The sequence below is a fragment of the Astatotilapia calliptera genome, chromosome 2, assembly GCF_900246225.1.
Source record: "Astatotilapia calliptera chromosome 2, fAstCal1.2, whole genome shotgun sequence".
In the NCBI taxonomy this organism is placed as follows: domain Eukaryota; kingdom Metazoa; phylum Chordata; class Actinopteri; order Cichliformes; family Cichlidae; genus Astatotilapia; species Astatotilapia calliptera.
Window position 1 is genome coordinate 17,094,793 of NC_039303.1, and position 6,000 is coordinate 17,100,792.

General features: G+C 46.2%; 1 protein-coding gene across 1 annotated transcript in view; it reads right to left on the reverse strand.

Moving 5' to 3' along the window:
• Positions 1-5,433, reverse strand: part of arap3 (ArfGAP with RhoGAP domain, ankyrin repeat and PH domain 3) — a 29,327-nt gene extending 23,894 nt beyond the window's left edge. The window contains exon 1 of the mRNA XM_026185810.1: positions 5,224-5,433. The gene's annotated coding sequence lies outside the window, so the exon portion shown is untranslated. The remainder of the gene's footprint in view (positions 1-5,223) is intronic.
• Positions 5,434-6,000: the final 567 nt, after the last annotated feature.

Sequence of the window (6,000 nt, forward strand, 5' to 3'; positions counted from 1 at the left end):
GCTGATGGTGCTGGTCCTCATGAGCGAGGGGTAGAAGGCACCAAAATCACATTTGTGGTGTGATCTACTCGAACCAGTTTCCCTCCACACACCAGCTGATTCAGGGTGCACAGTGCGGGGTCTGCAGGGGACTGACCCTCCATGTGATTGTGAAGAAGAATCCAATAAATGACAAGAGTCAAACCTGAGGTCAGAGAGTGGGCTTGGAAATGCATGCTGGGAGTCTAATTTATGATAGCTGCTTTAGTGCCGATGATATTGATCCAAAGTGGGGGTCTTTGACACGACTGGATGTTGATTACTGATTAGAACTAGGTCATCATTGACGCCGCGTGGCCCAAATAAAGTCACGCTGAACACAATGGGCCACAAACAGCAGACACCAGGTGTCAAACTCCTCGAACAGATTTTCACAGGAAACTTTACGAGTTCTTCATGGCGGCTGTTAAAAAGAGCCGATTCTGTCTGCTGGCTAAGTGTCAGCCGACCAAACTGCAAAGACACACAAGCTCACAGCTCCAACACACAAACAGGCAGTAACGCAGACGCACAGCTCTGTGCGGTCAGCACGATACCATCGCTAACAGCACGTGAGCAGCCGGCCCGGGTTTGAGTCTGACCCGCAGCCCCCCCGGCTGCTTTCCTGTCATTTCTTTACTGTACCTGTCAATAAAGGCCAAAAAAGTAAAATAATCTTACTTTATTATTGTTATGCAGGTTTGTGTGAGGCAGCATGGATTACTACAGCATGTCCATGTTCTGTTCAGATGTGACTACATCATGTGACTCTGATAACCCCTGAATGATGTGCGCAGGTCACCCTGTGTTTGTTCCTGAGGACACCCCGTGACACGCTGCAAGGATGGACACGGGGATTTTCAGCAGCTGGTCATACTACACACGTATCTGCACCAGTTTCCTTGTCACAGCTCAAACTTTGGCACTGACTATTTAAAAGAGTCCCTACAAACATCACTGTCTTCGCTGTTACTGAACCAAGAAAAACAGCAAAGACGTACAAAGGTGTTAAAGTGCTACAACATCAAGCTTGCATAACAACCCTGTTTACACTGTGCCAAATGTTAGGCTGTCTGAGACTTCCTCAGGAGGACTGAAGGCTCGCAGCCTGCAGCCTGAGAGACAAATCTGGTAAAAACGGTGAAAGTCTGTCCGGTGAAGTGCAGCTCTCATGGAGACCTGGTTGGCCTGGCTGAAGCGGTCCTGCTCTGACAGCTGAAATCAGACGCAGAAAAACGTCTTGGTTCAGACGCACCCGCGCTACCTCTGCCGTTCCCATTTCTCCCCAAACACCAAACACACCCTGTCCTCGTCCCATCCCTCCCTCTTCACCTCCCTGACATTGCTCCCATGCCGCCCGCCTCATCACTGGTGTTTCTGTATGTTAGCTGATTTTTCACATGATAAAGACCTGGGAGAGCGAAGCTGGAAGACAAAAAGCTGTCATCTAGGGCTGGGCGATATGGCCTAAAATCCATATCGCGGTATAATTTGAAGCACGTGCGGTAACGATATATATCACGATATATTCTTTTCTTCTGTATAATGTATTTTCAACACTATAAGGCACACTTAAAATCCTTTAATTTTCTCAAAAATCGAGAGAGTGCCTTATGTATGAATTCTGGTTGTGCTTACTGACCTTGAACCGATTTGGGCGTGCAGAAATCTGTTAAAAAATGTTTTAGTACAACTTTGGTAAGCCGCACTGCTTAATGGATTGTCAGAGCATTACGGCTGCCGTAGTGAGGAGCTTCGCGGAGTAATCTGGGTCCAAAACTCCGTCCACTTCAGGTCCCAAAGTCAAACGAACACTGAGAGTTAAAAACAGTCTAAATTCTTTCATCTTTAATAAAATCATCAGCGTTGCTGCTTTACCAGGTGTAACTATGAAGTTTAACATCCATGCATCCATGAAAACAGAATTTATTAAATTTAACGGAGTTAGAAGTTAACAGGAAGTTAGCTCGCTAGTTTCCACCTAAACATTTCATACCATGTTCTGACAGAGATTTTTGAAACTAATTCAAACGTACAGCTCTGCTATTACTTCCAACATAAATGAAGACAGAAAACTAAACAGCAGTGACGTTTGCAGGGTTACTGAAGTTGGACTACCTGGTATATAATGTTGTGCTACATGATTGCTAGCGACACAGCTATGTTAGCATAACATTAGCACAGTGAAGCTGGAGGATGAACGCCAACGTGTTTTCCACTCGATAAAAGTTAACGTGAGGGATTCTGGTGGTCAGGGACAAATGCAATCACATATCAGGATACTATACACGGGCCAAACTTCAGTCAGGAGAACAACTAAGATTAGTTACAAGGTTAGTTATTAATATACTGCAACAACATGGGAATAGAGCAGCTGCGAGAGAATTCAACATTAAGGAATCAATGTTACGAAAGTGGAGGAAGCGCAATTTTTGGCTTTCCCCATATTTCAAAAGTACTTCATCTCTTTGCTATGACTGCCGCCTGGCATAATTTGCAGACGATAATGGTTGTAGCCGCTGCGATGCTTTCTCTCTGGGTCTACAGGTTCTCTCTGGCCCTGCAGGTTCTCTCTCAGTCTACATGTTCTCTGTGAGTCCACAGGTTCTCTCTGCAGGTTCTCTCTGCCTCTAGAGGTTCTCTCTGATTCTACAGGTTCTCTGTGAGTCCACAGGTTCTCTCTGCGGGTTGTCTCTGGCCCTGCAGGTTCTCTCTGCAGGTTCTCTCTGCCCCTACAGGTTCTCTCTGGCCCTGCAGGTTCTCTCTCAGTCTACAGGTTCTCTGTGAGTCCACAGGTTATCCCTGCAGGTTCTCTGTGAGTCTACAGGTTCTCTCTGCAGGTTCTCTCTGCCCCTACAGGTTCTCTCTGATTCTACAGGTTCTCTCTGCGGGTTGTCTCTGGCCCTGCAGGTTCTCTCTGCAGGTTCTCTCTGAGTCTACAGGTTCTCTCTGGCCCTGCAGGTTCTCTCTGCAGGTTCTCTCTGGGTCTACAGGTTCTCTCTGGGTCTACAGGTTCTCTCTGGTCCTGCAGGTTCTCTCTGCAGGTTCTCTCTGGGTCTACAGGTTCTCTGTGAGCCTGCAGGTTTGTGCTTGCTGCAGATATGTCGGACCGAGGCGTTGCTCTGTAATGAGGAGGAGCAGCAGAGAGGAAGGCTGGGAGAGTGAGGGTGGGCGAATGAGGCAGTATAATAACAGTGAGCCTCTATTGTGTGAAACAGAGGGCTGATTGTTCCTGAGCTGTGACAGGAACCACACACTGACGCGCACTGGGAACACTGGGAACACTGGGTTATTATTGATTCTACACCTCTATAGATTTCCTCTGAGCTCTAAAGTCTGATTAATTCTTTATTTAAATAAAAGAAAACTGGTCAGCTGAGCAGTGAATGTCGTGATGCATTCAGTTTTACCTGCTGAGGTTTAAAAAGCCCTCTGCACACAGAGCGACCTCCTGTTTTACTGAGTGTGTGCAGAAACACACGCTTCTCTTACACTAAAAAACTATTTTACAGCTTCCCTGGAAATCAAAGCGAGCCATCAGGAGGTGATCAGATAAACAGGAGTTTCACAGTTCGAGCTTCTCAGGATAAATACATCACATGATCACAGAAAGGCAAAACTGAGCCAAACCTGAAATCCCCATTTAACCACAAACTCCACATGCAGGAGATCCCAAACATGCAGGATCACAGCAGAACTCAGTGAGCGAGTCTATGAAGACAGATGTCTGACTTTAAGAACTCAACCAGGAGCAGCCCTTCAGACCAACCGGCGGAGCAACATGTTCTCAGGGCAGAGCGGCGTGTTCAGGTGGAGCACAGGATTTATTCAGGTGTGTTTTACAGACAGGCTGATGTGAACCTGAACTCTGACCTGGAGCATCATCACTGACTGGACTGGATTAACAGTTAAAGTTTGTGGTGTACATTGTGTGAGGCTGCAGGTAACTATTAAAGCCCAAGGAACGCACATGACTACCTGTGGGCACCAGGTGGGACATTCACAGATGGCTCTAAAATCAGGAAACCTGCTTTCCTCTGTTGAAAACAAAGATTATTCTCTGACACTGATGGCTGTCGGGGGAACTGGGCTCCACCGACCTCTGACCCTGTTGTGTGTCACGTTCAGCATCATTCTGCCCCTGAACCTGTCTCAGGGCCCTGAAACAGTGAGACGAACGAGGAGACGCTTCACTCTGATCAGAGACCTGAGGTACGAATCAGCACAGAGCCAAAGATAACGGTCCAGGCTGAGGTCAGAGGTCAGATATAATCCCACAGGGTGATGATTTTACAAATATTCACACACAGAATTACGAAGCAGAGACATGCTGAGCAATAACCGGACAATAAAACACAAAAACATCCAATCAGAGGCCATGACACGTTGATAAACAGGATGTTACATCACAGGGAGTTTTCCCTTCCTGTTCTGTTCTTCTCAACACAAACACACACACACGGTGCTGCTCTGTGTGTGTGTAACACCTCAAACACTCGGCTGTAGAAATCAATCCTTTCATTGATTATCAGCTGATCAACTGAAATCAAAAAACAGGAAAAGGAACTGATGAATGACCAGCTGATGATGTCATGATGAAGTTGCTCAGAGGACAAGATCAGCTGTGATCATGATGTCAGCAATCACGATGTTGTCCTGCAGCCAGTGAAGGCAGAGACGGACTCCAACAACCCAGCACACACCCTAAAACCAGAACTAGAACCCTGAAACCAGATCATGCACCAAATACACCAGCATCACCTTAAAACCAGGACCAGGACCCTGAAACCAGAGCCAGGACCATAAAACCAGGACCAGGATAGCAAACCTAGACCTTCAAAACCTCAGAGATCCACTAACATCAGAAGCTCGAGTCAAATCAAATCACTTTTATTGTCACATCACATGTGCAGGTACGCTGGTACGGTACATGCGAGTGAAATTCTTGTGTGCGAGCTTCACAGCAACAGAGGTGTGTAAAAATACAATAACATAAGAGAAGTCCTGCTGTCCCTCACACTAATTTACTCTGACTCCAGTCTGGATCCCCTCAGACCCCTTGTGTGAATCCAGACCCTCAGAGACTCGAACCTGTGGCGGGGTCGGACCCGCGGACTGTGCGCGGCTCCGCGGCAGGAGGAGCCGCTTCCTGCGGGACTCTGAGAGACTGTTTAAGTAAAGTCTGAAGGACTGGGAGCGCCTTACCTGCGACCCGGTTCTGCCTGCCTCCTGCTCCGTGTTCCGGTCTCTGTGCTCGGTTCAGTCCGGTAAGTAGTGCGCGCGGCTCTCAGTGCGCCGGGAGGAGAAACTCTGAGCAGCTACGGTAAGCTACACGCGACCACTGCGGGCACAACCTCTGCTCACTTTCACAATAAAAGTCCCAAGGAAGTACAGCTTCCGGTCAGACTGTGTCTCCAGATCCACTTGCTGGCATTGATCCGTAAGTTCTCCAGATCATCAGTAAAGGTTCATGTTCATGTCTTCGTTCTTTTTAAACGTGCTTTAAGGCGTTTGCATTAAAAACCTGAGCAAAGTACAGCTGTTCTCACCTGCTCTGTTTAAACCTGTTATTATTATTATCATTATTATTCTGATTGTTTCTTATTATTAATTTCTTTATTTCTTAAAAATCGTTTAAATGTTCACTAATACATATAAAAAAGACAACAAAAGTAGTCAGGAACAATGCACATATTCATATAGCTATGTATTGCAAGAAGGTCAACTCTCAGTTCTCTCCAGCGCAGCTTTGATTTATGATCATCAGGAAAATGATTAAACTGCACATGCTCAGTTCATTCCACTTCTGATCATACAGAATTAACATGTTCGTGCTTCTGTAATGTAAAAGAAAACTGTGATATCATCTTTATGCATTTGTGATTTAAGAAAAAGCTCCTAAAATATAAAGAAGATGTTAAAGCTGTAAAATGAAGTTAATCAGGAGTTTTATCACAGACCCCTTCATGCTGGCCTCGGGCT